Source organism: Chiloscyllium plagiosum, chromosome 17 (genome assembly GCF_004010195.1).
Source record: "Chiloscyllium plagiosum isolate BGI_BamShark_2017 chromosome 17, ASM401019v2, whole genome shotgun sequence".
Classification (NCBI taxonomy): domain Eukaryota; kingdom Metazoa; phylum Chordata; class Chondrichthyes; order Orectolobiformes; family Hemiscylliidae; genus Chiloscyllium; species Chiloscyllium plagiosum.
Window position 1 is genome coordinate 6,994,916 of NC_057726.1, and position 15,390 is coordinate 7,010,305.

The 15,390-nt window shown below is 42.5% G+C and overlaps 1 long non-coding RNA gene across 1 annotated transcript; it reads right to left on the reverse strand.

Moving 5' to 3' along the window:
• Window positions 1-9,372: 9,372 nt before the first annotated feature.
• Window positions 9,373-12,299, reverse strand: LOC122558660. The gene is made up of 3 exons (XR_006314209.1): window positions 12,077-12,299; window positions 11,862-11,985; window positions 9,373-10,072 (listed from the first exon to the last, which is right to left on the reverse strand). It is a non-coding gene; the product is annotated as an uncharacterized LOC122558660 (long non-coding RNA).
• Between the last annotated feature and the right edge of the window lie 3,091 nt (window positions 12,300-15,390).

Genomic DNA, 15,390 nt, shown 5'->3' on the forward strand with positions numbered 1-15,390 from the left:
GGAGAAGTGATGGGCTTGTTAGTGGGTGAGCATTTTGGTGTTGGTGACCACAATTCTGTGACTTTCACCTTGGTTATGGAGAGAGATAGGTGCGTGCAACAGGGTAGGTTTTACAATTGGGGGAAGGGTAAATACGATGCTGTAAGATAGGATCTGAGGAGCATAAGTTGGAAGCATAGGTTGTCAGGGAAGGATGTCGTGGAAATGTGGAACTTTTTCAAGGAACAGATACGATGTGTCCTTGATATGTATGTACCTGTCAGGCAGGAAAGAGATGGTCGTGTGAGGGAACCTTGGTTGACGAGGGAGGTTGAATGTCTTGTAAGGAGGAAGAAGGAGGCTTACATAAGATTGAGGAAACAAGGTTCAGACAGAGCGTTGGAGGGATACAGGATAGCCAGAAGGGAGCTGAAGAAAGGGATTAGGAGAGCTAAGAGAGGACATGAAAAATCTTTGGCGGGTAGGATCAAGGATAACCCCAAGGCCTTTAATGCGTATGTGAGAAACATGAGAATGATGAGAATGAGGGTACGTCGGATCAAGGAAAGTAGTGGGAGACTGTGTATTGAGTCGGAAGAGATAGGAGAGGTCTTGAATGAGTACTTTTCTTCAGTATTTACAAATGAGAGGGACCGTATTGTTGAAGAGAGTATGAAACAAACTGGTAAGTTAGAGGAGATACTTGTTAGGAAGGAAGACGTGTTGGGCATTTTGAAAAACTTGAGGAATGACAAGTACCCCGGGCCTGATGGGATATATCCTAGGATTATGTGGGAAGCAAGAGAGGAAATTGCAGAATCGTTGGCAATGATCTTTTCGTCTTCACTGTCAATGCGGGTGGTGCCAGGGGACTGGAGAGTGGCGAATGTTGTGCCCCTGTTCCAAAAAGGGAATAGGGATAACCCCGGGAAATTACAGACCAGTTTGTCTTACTTCGGTGGTAGGCAAAGTAATGGAAAGGGTACTGAGGGATAGGATTTATGAGTATCTGGAAAGACACTGCTTGATTTGGGACAGCCAGCACGGATTTGTGAGGGGTGGGTCTTGCCTTACAAGTCTTATTGAATTCTTTGAGGAGGTGACCAAGCATGTGGATGAGAGTAGAGCAGTGGATATAGTGTACATGGATTTAGTAAGGCATTTGATAAGGTTCCCCATGGTAACCTTATGCGGAAAGTCAGGAGGCATGGGATAGTGGGAAGTTTGGCCAGTTGGATAGAGAACTGGCTAACCGGTCGATGTCAGAGAGTGGTGGTAGATGGTAAATATTCAGCCTGGAGCCCTGAGTTCTACAGGGATCAGTTCTGGGTCCTCTGCTGTTTGTAATTTTTATTAATGACTTGGAAGAGGAGTCAAAGGGTGGGTCAGTAAATTTGCAGACAATACGAAAATTGATGGAGTTGTGGATAGTGAGGAGGGCTGTTGTCGGCTGCAAAGGGACTTAGGTATGATGCAGAGCTGGGCTGAGGAGTGGCAGATGGAGTTCAACCCTGTCAAGTGTGAGGTTGTCCATTTTGGAAGGACAAATAAGAATGCGGTGACTAAAGAGTCCCCTATCACAACCAATTGCTTGAAACCTGTCACACCCTAGTTACATTAGAGCCAACTCAGTACCAGAAACTTGGCTGATCATGCGACATTCCCCTGAGAGTCCATCACCCCGGGAAACTTTTTCCCCGGGTACAACAGAGTGTTACAAGGGGACATAAATTTAAGGTAGGGGAGATGTCAGGGGTAGGTTCTTTACCCAGAGAGTGGTGGGGGCATGGAATGTGCTGCCTGTCGGAGTGGTAGAGTCAGAATCATTGGTGACCTTTAAGTGGCAATTGGATAGGTACATGGATGGGTGCTTAAGCTAGGACAAATGTTCGGCACAACATCGTGGGCCGAAGGACCTGTTCTGTGCTGTATTGTTCTATGTTCTATGTTCTATGTACCAATTCCACTCAAACCCACACCAGTGGTACTAATGTAAACCACAAGGTTGCTGTATAATCCAACCAAACTAACTCACACCCTATTCTGACCTGTTCTGCTGAGAGCAGAAAAATATAATGGGGCATTTCAAAAGAGAGTTTCAGAATTTTAAGAGGTTCTGATTGGGTTGTTCACGAGAAGATGTTAGGAGAGACACAACTCAGAATCAGAGGCGATAGAATCAGAGGGGGGGGATAAAGATAAGTGTTTTCTGTAGTGTGTTGCCTGGACCTACAAGGTTGACAGAAGCTTCCAAAGGGAATTAGGTATATACTTAAAGAAGGAAAAGAGCTCAGGACTGGAAAGTAGAGAGTGGTAATGTAGAACTAATTGCCCATTCAATGGGTAAAAGGCCTCCTTGACTGAAGCTCCATTCTATGAAATGAGCTAATGCTGCAAAGATATTTTCATTGACCTTCAAACTCCTTTGATTGAAGCAGGGAAAGATGACCTGCTTTCAAGTTGGATAATTTCTATGTTGTATTCTTTCACTTAAATTGAAACCAGTCCAGGCACTGTGACTTTACAAATGGAATTTGCAGTTGGTTTTCTGTTGCAATCTTTCTCCCCTCTCAGGTTGAAAAGCAGTAGGCAATGTGAACATCTCTCTCAGTAATGAAAGCATCACTCATTGCAATGACAACATTAAACTGGCTTCTATTAGCTTACACATGCATATCCTTTGTTGGGATTTCAGGATGTCAGCCATGCTACCAAGGTCAACATTTATTCTCTGCTCTAAGTTGCCCTTGAGGCTTCAGTGCATCAGTTAAAATACTGCAGACTCTTATTCAGTAACTTGTGGATTCAAGTCTCATTCTTGACACTTAGATTGCTCAGAGTCTGGGCTGACGCACTCATTGTACCGCCCTCGAAAAAATTGCTACACTCCTCAGAAATCCAAAATCAGAAATTAGGCCCTCAAGACTGCTCTGCCATTGAATGTGATCATGGCTGATTACCATACACAGTGATCATGTGATCATGTGAAATTACCCTACACAGTAATCATGTGATCAAGGTGGATTACTATACACAGTGATCATGTGACCAAGGAGAATTACCATACACAGAGCCCTACACAGAGTTCCTGCTTTCTCCCTTTAGTGCTAAGAATTGTATCTAACTCCTTCTTGCCACATTCAATGTTTTGGCTTCAGCTGCTTTCTGAGGCAGACAATTCCACAGACTCACCATTCTCTCGGTGAAGAAATTTCCATTCATGTCAGTCTTAAATGACCTACTCTATATCCTGACCCCTGGTTCTGGACACCCAGAATACCCATCCTGTATTGTCCCTTATGTCATCCTGTTAGAATTTTATTGGTTTCTGTGAGACCCCTCCTCCTTCTTCCAAATTCCAATGAATATTGTCCGAAAGGAATGGAACAGAAAATGTTGTCTTCCCTTTTGATAGGCATAGAAAGTTTTCCCTTTCAAAGAATGCTTGATAATCAGTGGACACATTTAAATGATTCATCCAAGAACTGAAATTGACAGGAGTAAAAGCTTTGGGCTAATTTTAACAAATACTCGCTACATGTCAATTTAGGAAAAATTCACAGAAGAATAGAGGCATAGACTAATATCTAACTGAGAAGAAAGTTCAGAAATCTGAAGTGCAAAGGGACTTGGCAGTCCTGGGCAAGGTTTCTCTTAAGGTAAACTTGCAGGTTCAGTCAGTAGTTAGGGAGGCAAATACAATAGTGTGATTCATCTTGAGATAACTATAACATAAAGGCAGGGAAGTCTTTCTGAGGCTTTATAAGGCTCTGGTCAGACCACATTTAGTGTGCCCTGAGCAATTTTGGGCTCCATACCTGAGGAAAGATCTATTGGCCCTGGAGCGGGTCCAGAGGAGGTTCATGAGAATGATTTCAGGAATGAAAGGCTAAATATGTGAGGAACGTTTGAGGACTCTGGGACTATACTCAATGGAGTTGAGAAGGATGACGGGTGATCAGATTGAAACATACAGAATACTCAACGGCCTGGACAGAGTGGACATTGGGAAGATGTTTCCATTGGTAGGAGATACGAGGACCCAAGGGCACAGCCTTCATGTAAACGGAAGATGTTTTACAGCAGAGATAAGGAGAAACTTCTTCAGCCAGAGAGTGGGAGAATGGGAGGCACATGGGTTCAATTCCCGCCTCAGGTGACTGTCTGTGTGGAGTTTACACATTCTCCCTGTGTCTGTGTGGGTTTCCTCCGGGTGCTCCGGTTTCCTCCCACAATCCAAAAATGTGCAGGTTAGGTGAATTGGCCATGCTTAATTGCCCGTAGTGTTAGGGGAATGGGTCTAGGTGGGTTGCCCTTCGGCGGGTCGGTGTGGACTTGTTGGGCTGAAAGGCCTGTTTCCACGTTGTAAGTAATCTAATCTAATCTGTGGAATTTACTGCCACAAAAGGCTGTGGAGGTTAGGTCATTGAGAATATTTGAAACAGAGATAGATAAGTTCTTGATTGCCAAAGGGGTCAAAGGTTATGGGGAGAAAGTGGAAAAATGTGATTGAAAAACTTATCAGCCATGACTGAATGGCAGAACAGACTCGATGGGTGAATGGCCTAATTTCTGCTCCTACTTTGTATGGACTTACGTCCATGAGCTCTAGTGAGCTGCCACATGTGCTAGCTGACTCTCACTTTGAGGAAAAGTACCTGTTGTTGCCGGGTCCTTTGGAAATTTTTAATCACTGCGGTATAGTTAAACCCCAGCTGTGCACCAGATCAACCACTGCCAACCAAGACCTGCCTTTCACTGTCTGGCTGCTGTAAAGGACATGGCTCAGAAAAGAAAGTTGGGATCCCACTTTTCCAACAGGGGTCTGGAGGTCCTGGTGGACAGACTTTTTGGGGGGTTGGGTGAAATGGACTACCTTCTTTGGTAAGGACCACCAGATGACACAAGAGCACCAAACCCAGTGTAGGCTTTTATTCCTATCTCCCTTACTCTGAACATCAATAACCCCAAGCAGTCACAATGCTGGGGTATGCCTTCCCGAAGTGAGGTACAGGTAGTTCTGGGATAGCACACATTCCAGCAGCACAATTTTGCTGATGAATTCGGGCACGGTATTTTCAAGAACGCTTACCTCTGTTCGCAATAACGCGATTCCAGCAGAGATCAGTTAGCACGTTTCGTCCTGTGCATGGGCCAATGTCCGAGCTGCTTTCTGTGACAGATAATGTACAGAGAGCAGTTTTCTTATATTTTTTAAATGTGCTGTGTTAAATTTACTTTTGGTCTGTAAACTGGTGAAATAGACGTTGATGCCGTGTGGCGGAAGAACGCCTCATCTTCTGCCTTCAATCATACAGTATCAACATCGACTTCACCAGTTTCCTTACCTCCCCTCCCTCCATCTCATCCCAGATGCAACCCTCCAACTCAGCATGGCCTGATGACCTGTCCTACCTGTCCAACTTCCTTCTTACCTATCTGCTCCACCCCTCCCTCTGAACTGTCAGAATTACCCCCCACCTGCGTGTATCTATCATCTTCCCAGCTATCTTCCCCCCAGCCCCCACCCACACACTCCTATTTATCTCTCAGCCCCCTTCCCCCTTCACATTCCTGATGAAGGCCTTATGCCTGAACCGTTGATTCTCCTGCTCCTCCGATGCTGCCTGACCTGCTGTGCTTTTCCAGCACCACACTTTTCTACTTTTAACAAGACTGACCCAGACACACTCTGTCATCAGTTCAGTCTGCCTACAGAGTTACAAAACTTCATTTAAATCCTTCAGAAAACACAGAAACCCCTTCATACTCTTCTCACAATAAGGTTACCATCTGACCGACCGACATGTCAATATGGCTCTATATGTTGTTCCCATTTTTCATTTAAAATTATCTCCTGGACCTGCCAAACTTGCCTGAAGTTGTCAGTCAGCTCAGTGCAGTGTCACTGTCTGGAGAAATTTTTTTTTTCAATTTATTCACATAACAAGAGCACCACTGCCTCGGCAGCATTTATAGAGTTATAGATTCATTAAAATGTACTGCATGGAAAACAGACCCTTCGGTCCAACACGTCCATGCCAACCAGATATCCTAAATTAATCTAGTCCTATTTGCCAGCACTTGGCCCATATCTCTTGAAACCCTTCCAATTCATATATCCATCTAGATGCCTTTAAATGTTAAAAAATCACACAACACCAGGTTATAGCCCAACAGGTTTATTTGGAAGCACTAGCTTTCAGAGCACTGCTCCTATATCAGGTGGTTAAAATGTTGTAATTGTACCAGTCTCCACCACCTCCTCTGACAGCTCATTCCATACACGCACCACCCTCTGCATAAAAATGTTGTCCCTTAGGTCCCTTTTATATCTTTCCTCTATACTCTCTAGTTCTGGACTCCCCCAATCCAGTGAGAGGACCTTATCTATTTACCCTTTCCGTGCCCCTCATGATTTTATAAACCTCTATAAGGTCACCCCTTAGTCTCCAATGCTCCGGGGAAAATAACTCCAGTCTATTCAGCCTCTCCCTGTAGCTCAAATACCTCCAACCCTGGGAACATCTTTGTAAATCTTTTCTGAACCCTTTCAAATTTCACAGCAGCTTTCTTATAACAGGGAGATCTGGGTTCAAGTCCCACCTGCTCCAGAGGTGTGTAGCAATATACCTGAACATGTTGATTAGAAAAATAGCTTAAGTTAAAAAAGAATTGAGACAAGATTTGGAGGGGCATTTGTTGTCCAATGGTAGTGTCCTTACCTCTGAGGCAGGAGGCCAGGGATCAGGTCCCACATCTTGCTCAGTTGTGTAACAGCACAGGTTGATTCAGAAATATTCTGAGACAAGCGTTGAAAGGGTCCCTGTCATGTAGTGGTAGTTTGCCGGCCTCTGAGCCAGGTGGTTTGTGCTCAGGTCCAAATTGCTCAGAAGGTGTGGAGTAACATCATTGGACAGTGTTGATTAGAAAGTGTCCCTGTGGTGCAGTGTTAATGCTCCGACCACAGAGTCAGAAGGCCTGGGTTCAAGTCTCATTTCCTCCAATGGTGTGGCACAACATCTCTGAACAGTTTGATTAAGAATATCCCTCTGGGACATGACATGTTGGTACTTCAAGCTCCTCTGAGGCCATTGCAATATGGATTTTGCTGGCACATTGGAATATGGGATGTTGAGCGATACAAATTTGAATGGTCATTTTTGGCCGTAATCTCAAATCACCTTAATCTTTCTTTTTCTTTCAAATGTTGTTTTTATAAGTTTAATTTAGGTTTATAACTTGTGGACTAAAACTTATATTTTGACATGAGCATGACTTCAAGACACAGTTTTGAAGCAAAGATGTACATTCTTTGCAGTTCAAAAGCATCCTGTTTGCATTTGAAAGCATGCTTCTCCATGACACAAATAAGTTTGAATATTAATCCTGTAATTCAGCACAATGTGACCAACATCATGGCTAAAAACTACCTTCATTGGACATCACCAAAGGACAGATCATTTATTCTTTTCTCACATAGTTGTTTGCGAGATCTTGTTGTGTTCAGATTGTCTATTTCCTTTGTTACACAGTACTGTATTTCAACAGGACTTGATTAGCTGTAAATCAGTTTGAATATTTGAGTTTGTGAGAAGTGGTATATGAATACAAACTCTTACTCTCAAGGCAGCTGCTTCAGTCTTTAATCTGATGCGGTCCCATGAGTATGGCTGTGTGTTGATCAGGTGGTTGGAGGTGAGGGAAAGATACATAGACCCTGTATGGTATGTGGCTGCCAACTTTATAGAACAGATTGCCTCTGTTGTTTAGAATACAAACCTCTAATGAGCCAAAATTGGTTTAATTCATCAGACAATGTTTGCATATTTATCACCATGAGAGAGAGAGGAAGAGTGAGGCACACACAGCTACAATCTGTAATTGGCTGTCACACAAGGTGCATCCTGATAGGGAACCAGCATAATACAACATTAGTATTCATGATCTGTAAGACTTCTGGCATGATAACATTGCTATAGCAGCTCATCACTTAGATTAACCAGACTTATTGTTCACTGCAGCTAGATTGAAGTCCAGAACATCTACAGCGATATAGCTGGTGACTTTTCTAATGCTGTTTTATTTGCATAATAGTCCTTTAACCTTTTTTATGGTAAAAAAGAGAGGTCCACATTTCAATAGCACTTTTCAGGGAGTCCCAAAACACTATCCAGTCAATGGAGTACTTTTAAATATTATCTATGGCTGATATCATTGTTGTGACATAGTTGAATGAAGGAACACATGACATTACAGAAGAAACAATTTACATTCTTTGCAGTTTAACCATACCCTGTTTACATTGGAAAGCACAATTCTTCATGACACAAAGAAACTTGAATTTAGTCCTTTATTCACCACAGTGACTAACATCATAGCTAAGATTTATCCCTCAACAGCCATCGCCAAAACACAGATCATCAGCTCATTTATCATGTTGTTGGTTGTGGGATCTTGCTGTGTTCAGATTGTCGATCTCCTATGTTACACCGTGACTGTATTTCAAAAGTGCTTCATTGACTTAGAAAGCAATCTGGGATAGTTTAAAAATCATGGCAACTACTTTGGACACTGCAAACACCCTTGAACAAAAACCGTGATAATGACCAGGTCACCTATTTTTAGTATTATTGGTTGATGGATAAATATTAGCCACGACATCAGGGAAAACTCTCTAATTCTTTGAAATAGTGCCAATTGGTTCTATGTTCACTAGGGAAAAGACCTTAGTTAAATATCTCCTTTGAAACAGAAAAGGCATTGAGAAGTTCAGCTTTACTACAATAAAGAACTAAATAACTATAGAAAATATAATTGAATCATTAATATTGTTCTGCCTCTCTGAATAATCATTATAATAAGACTTGTCACACCTTCCTTCACAACAGCACATGAGTGCCTTGGTCACACAGACTACAATGATTTATAAAGAATACTCACTATCACCTTCACAAGTAGGGAGAGGCCTTAAACAGCAATTTTGATATCCTAAAGAATAACCTCTAAAAATAATCATACTTTCCTCTGTAATATCAGATGTTGCTGCAGTCATTTTTTGTTGAGATTGGAAATCAAAAGCCAGTGTGGTCAAATGGTAAAAGGTGGGTTGTTAAATCTTTGCCTGATTCTCCTCATTGCCAATATAGGTACATTTTAGAAACAGGGTTCAGTTTGCTCATGGAAGCTTTGGTGCGGCAGGCAGCACCTGAACGTAGAGTCAGGAGGTTCTGGGTCAAGGGATTCTGAAGAAAGGTCACTGGATTCAAAAAATCCATTCTGTTTTCTCTCTCCACAGCTGCTGCTTGACCCGCTGAGTTTCTCCAGCATTCTCTGCCTTTACTTGTTTCGGAGTTCAAGCTGCATTCGAGAAATTTGAATACAAAGCCAGGGTGATGCTCTAATGCAGCACTGCAAGAATGCTGTACTGTTGGAGGTACTAACTTTCAAAGGAAATATTAAGCAAAAATATATGTGCTAGAAACATTCAGGAGATCAGGCAGCATCTGTGGAGGGAGACAGGGAGTGAATGTTTCAGGTTGATGAACATCTTGGAGATTTGGAAGTGTTTAAGCCTGTTTGGCTAATCATTATCCCTCAACCAACTTTGCTAGGTCATTTTCCGATTGCTATTTTCAGAACTGTGCACTACACAGATTGGCTGCTACGGTTCCCCACTGTTAGGGCTTCTGTTTCTCATAAGTTAGAAATAATTACATTGGATTCAAAATGCTTCATTAATAGCATTGTTTCTTTCTCGTCTCTATGTGGCTGGTAATTTGTTTATCATGTGGCTCTAGTGCAGCAGTAAAATGTGTCACCCTCAATGTACTCTCATAACAATTAGTTCCAATAACTCAACATTAATATAACGATACAGCGCCAACTTTGCAACTGCACTTTACAAGCACTTCATTAGCTGGAAAATACTTTGTGACACAATCCTGTTCTCTTCATGAACGCAAGGTATTTCTTTCAAACTGCCGTGCAAAATGATCAGGAGCAAATTGTTTTGAGCGATGTCCTGTATTGTCACAAACACAAACCTTTTACCACTTGAACAAATGTAAATGCAAAACCCGTGTTGATAAACCTGCAGGCAAATGAGAGCAGTCATCAGTTGGATATAAGGTGCAAATTTACAGGAGCGTTAATTATTTACATGAACCTTCAGGCATAATTGGAATTTTTTAAGCACCTCGTTTCTTTGAAATAAAAGCAAAACATTTGGAAAGCACTCAACATGTCAGGGAGAATCGGCAGAAAAAAATAGTTAATGTTTCAGATCAATGAACTTTTGAAGAGTTGTAGACCCAAAGCTGTGAATCTGTTTCTCTCTCTGTTGATGCTGTGGGAGCTGCTGAGTCCTTCCAGAATTTTCTACTTTCTTTACAGATTTCCAATATCTTTTTCTTCCTCTCCCTCTTCTTCTCTGCACTGCTTATCATAGAGTCATAGAGATGTAAAGCTCAGAAACAGATCCTTCGGTCCAATTCATCCATGCTGATTAAATATCCTAAATTAATCTCATCCCATTTGCCCAGAATTTGGCCCATATCCCTCTAAAACATTTCTATTCACATACCCATCCAGATGCTTTTTAAATGTCATAATTGTACCAGCCTCCACCACTTCCTCTGGTAGCTCATTCCAAACACACAACACCCTCTGCGTGGAAAAATTTGCCTCTGAGATCCTGTTTAAATCTTTCCCCTCTCACCTTAAACCTATGCTCTCTAGTTTTGGACTACCCCACCGCAGGGAAAAGACCATGCCTATTTAACCTATGCACGTCTGTTGTGATTTTATAAACCTCTATAAAGTCACCCCTCAGCTTCCAAGGCTCCAGGGAAAACAGCCCCAACCTCTTCCCGAATCTCAAACCCTTCATGGCTTAGTATTAAAAGACTAACCATGTCCTGGAGGGGTTAATATTATTCAGAAGCTAGAAGGCGGTATTCCAGAGGATTCCAGATATTCATATATTAGTGAACTGCTCAAATCCACCTAATTTGGCGTGATATGTTGAGTCCATGCATCGCTGATCATAATTGCTTCAGTGACCTTTCTAGTTTAGCATTCAAAAACATCCTGACTGAAAAGCTTTTTCTAATGAGTTGACACATAACAGCAGCCTGCCAGTCTGGCAAGCAGTGTAAACAAAATCTAATCTAAGTGATGTGAGTGCTCATCAAGGTGACAAACTGTACAGATGGTGACTTATAAAAATATATTCACCTATAGGCACCAAATGTATTGCCTCATTCTGACCATATACAAGGTAACACTTTTCTTCATACCCTGACCACACCTCCCAGTTCCTCTCAGAGGTTATAAAAGAAATGTGAACAAATTTTAAGTGTAGAAGTGTTGACTAAAGATGTTGGGACATGTATTACTTAAGAGTATTCAAACTTATTTCATTCAAACCTCTGAAATGCCATTGCCGATTGGGAGAACTGTATCATGTGGCTCTGAGTTAAACAGAGTCAGCAGGTGTTAAGAGAATAGCAGGTGAATCCCAAACACTGTCATCTGTGTAAAAGGAATCACCAGCTCTACCCACTTCAGAATCATGTTAAAGAACAAAGAAGAACAAGGAAAATTTACAGCCCAGGAACAGGTTTTTCAGCCCTCCAAGCCTGAGTCAATCCAAATCTATTGTCTAAACAACTGTTGACAAATGGCCACATGAAGAGGAAGATTGCTGTGCTAAATTGACTTGCAACTTTGAAAATTTGACATTAATTTGTTTAATGGTATGCCTGGGACAATAGATCATTTCTGGTCTCATGACATCATTTCATATAAATGGAACCAGAAGTCACATGACACCAGGTTATTTGAAATCACAAATGTTCGGAGCACTGCTTTTTTCTTACCTGACTTTAAGGTTTGACATGTAACTCAGCCCCATCCATCCAGAATGGTCTTCTGAATATCCTTGTCTAATGGACACCTTCTCAAGCATCTTTTTCAGATGCTGTTGCTACACCTCAGTAGTTTCTGTAAGAAAGTGAAAAATAAGAAAAAGTTATCCTTCAATAAAAGAGATTGTATTTTCAAAAGCAAATTCCTAATGGGCAAATCAATATACCTCTGCAAAGATCTGAAAGGTGATCAGTGGGATGCTTGTAATTGTATTGATAACACCCACTTTCCTTTTGATTGCTGGGATCAGGTGCATGGGGGAAAGAATGGGATGAAGAGGCAACTAATGAATGGGGAGGTGATTCAAACAAGATGTAATGGGAAAAGCAAGATTTAACCAAAAGCCACTGCTGCATCTGGCAGCCAAAGAGAAGGTGAGGTAAAGTGAGAATTGCTGTACTTTCAGTTCACTGAATGAGTCAGACGAATTGCTCCAATTTAAGAAGATAATCAGAACAATTAAGCTCATTGAAACTAAATTAATTAAAGAGCGATCCCACCTTGTCTCCTCACTCATTCGTGTCAATAATGCATCAGAAAAACTGCTCTTGTGGTACATTGTTATTGTCCATAACTTTGAGTTAGGAGGTCTGAGTTCAAATCCCACCTGTTCCAGAAGGGCATTGTAATATCCCTGAACAGTTTGATGATAAGGGAGGAGAGAGAGAACAAAATGGCCAAATAAATAACGATAAATTTCTTCTAATATAAAAACATAGCTTGATGTTAAGGTATAAAATACAAAGTCACCTACATAGGATAAACCCCTCATCACAGGGCCCCATTGAGTGAACCTTTACTACATCACCTCCACTGGCAGTAAATCAGGAAGCACACAGTATTCCAGATGCCGTCTCAACAAAGCCTTAGAGGAATGTAAATAAGACTTCCTTATTACTGCAATCCTGTACCATGGAAAGATACCATGCCATTTGTCTGCTAACTACTTGCTGTAAACCACATGCTAACTCATTTAGCTCCTTGTCTGAGTTCCCAAGTTCCTCTGAACATCAATATTTACACATTTCACCCATTTTAAATTAAGTCTGCATTTCTGTATTGAGGTCCAAAGTGAATAAGCTCACATGAGTTCCCTACATCATGCTCCACTATGGAGATGCTAGTGTGGTGCAATGTTAATGTCATTAGATTAGCAAGTCCAACCTCAGACTAATGGTCTGGAGCCATGACTCCAATCTGACCCTGGCTGATGGTGAAACTTAAATTCAACAAAAATGTGGAATCAGAAAGGTCGCCTCATCATGAAACTGGTCATAAAGACCCATCTGGTTCACTAATACCCTTTAGGAAGGGAATTATGCCATCCTTCTTCAATTTGGTCAACATGTGACTCCAAACCCACAGCAATATAGATGTTGGATTCTGAACTGCCCTCTGGGTAATTAGGATGGGTAATACATCATTGTCTATCCACGATTATCGAAGATCGGAGGCAGTGTCCAGGATCCTCAGCCATGGCTCGTCCATTCCATCTGGCTTTTTTCTCTTCTTTTCTTGTTCTTCGTCTCTCTTTTTAAAAGTTTTTTGCAGTGTTTTAAAAAAAAAATACCTTGGAGCGGTGGTGACATAATCGAAGTGGCTGAAGGCCTGAGCAGAACGAGTTGGAGATATTGAGTGGAGCGGGGATGGACAGGAAGCTAGACGTATGGAGTGGATCAGGGACGGTCAGTGTGCATAGACAAGGGACAATTGTTGGATGAGGGGCCTGGTCTCCATTTTGAACAGAACAGCAAGGAGAGGGTGCAGAGAGAAGCAAGGGCTGCTGGGAAGTTTTTAAGTGGATGAGATCTAAACCTGAGACCCTACACCGTAATGCCTCCCTCCCATCCATCTCTTCTAACCTTACTCTGAGTTTGTAAACTTAGTAAGTTTTCAGGTTTTCTCTTTTTTTCTTTTCTTCTCTTCCTTTGTTTAGTCCTATGTGGGCTTTCAGATTAGCGGGGTATGGCTGATAGGGCAGTTGCATGTTTCTCCTGAAGAATGTAGCAGGTGAGAGACACTTCACATATCTCTGCCAACTACATCTGCGGGAAGTGCACCCAAGTCTAGCTCCTTGAAAACCAACAGATAGGGCAGGGATCCCCAATGGCCGTTCCCCTCAGCAATAAGTATACCATTCTGGACACTGCTGATGAGGACGGCCTACTGGAGTAATGCCTTAGTTGTCAGGTCTCTGGCACTGAGCCTGGCACTGTGGCTCAGAAGGGAAGGAGGGAAAATAGAAAAGCACTCGTGGTAGGGGACTCAATAGTTAGACGGATTGACAGGAGATTTTGTGGTCAGGAACTGGACTCCAGGAAGGTATGTTGCCTCCCCAGTGCCAGGGTCCAGGATGTCGCCAATTGGGTTTACAGGATTCTGAAGAGGATGGTGAGCAGCCAGAAATCGTGGTACATATTGGCACCAATGGTATAGCCAGAAAAGGGATGGAGGATCTGAAAAGTGAGTACAGAGATGTAGGTTGGAAGCTGAAGAGCAGGACGAGTAGAGTAGTGATCTCGGGTTTGCTACCGGTGCCATGAGATAGTGAGGTGAGGAACAGTCAGCAAATACAGCTTAACACGTGGCTGCGAGGCTGGTGCAGGAGGGAGGGCTTCAGATACCTAGACCATTGGGATACCTTCTGGGGAAGGTGGGACTTGTACAAGGACAGATTGCACCTGAACTGGAGGGGCACAAATGTCCTGGCCGGGAGATTTATTTATGTGGTTCGGGAGGGTTTAAACTAGTTTGGCAGGAGTTGGGAACCAGAGCCACATTTCTGAGGAGGCGGTAGTTGTAGATGGGGCAGTGACAGGATATAGTGAATCTATCGGGAAGGTTTTTCACGTGGTGAAACAAAGGGATCGGTTAAAGTGTGTCTGCTTTAACGCAAGGAGTGTTAACAGAAATGTGGGTTTCACAGGGGCAGGAATGGTTGCTACATGTTCCAGTGTTTAGAACATTTAAAAATAACAGGGAAGGTGGAAAAAGAGGAGGGGGTGTAGCATTGCTAATCAGAGAGTGCATCACAGCTACAGAAACAAAGGTTGTTGAGGAAGGTTTGGCTACTGAGACAGTATGGGTGGAAGTTAGGAACAGCAAGGGAGCAGCCACCACATTGGGGGTTTTCTACAGACCCCCTAATAGCAGGAGGGAGATGGAAGAACTCATAGGCCAGCAGATTGTGGAAAAATGCAAAAGTAGCAGAGTTGTTGTTATGGGTGATTTCAACTTTCCCAATATTGACTGGAACCTCCGTAGTGCAGATAGTTTGGATGGAGCCATTTTTGTCAGATGTGTTCAGGACGGTTCCCTTACTCAGTATGTAGACAGACCGACGAGGGGAAAGGCCATTTTGGATTTGGTGCTTGGCAATCAGCCAGGGCAGGTGTCAGATCTCGCGGTGGGAGAGCACTTTGGTGAAAGTGATCACAACTGCCTCACATTTACCGTAGCCTTGAAGAGGGAAAGGTGTAG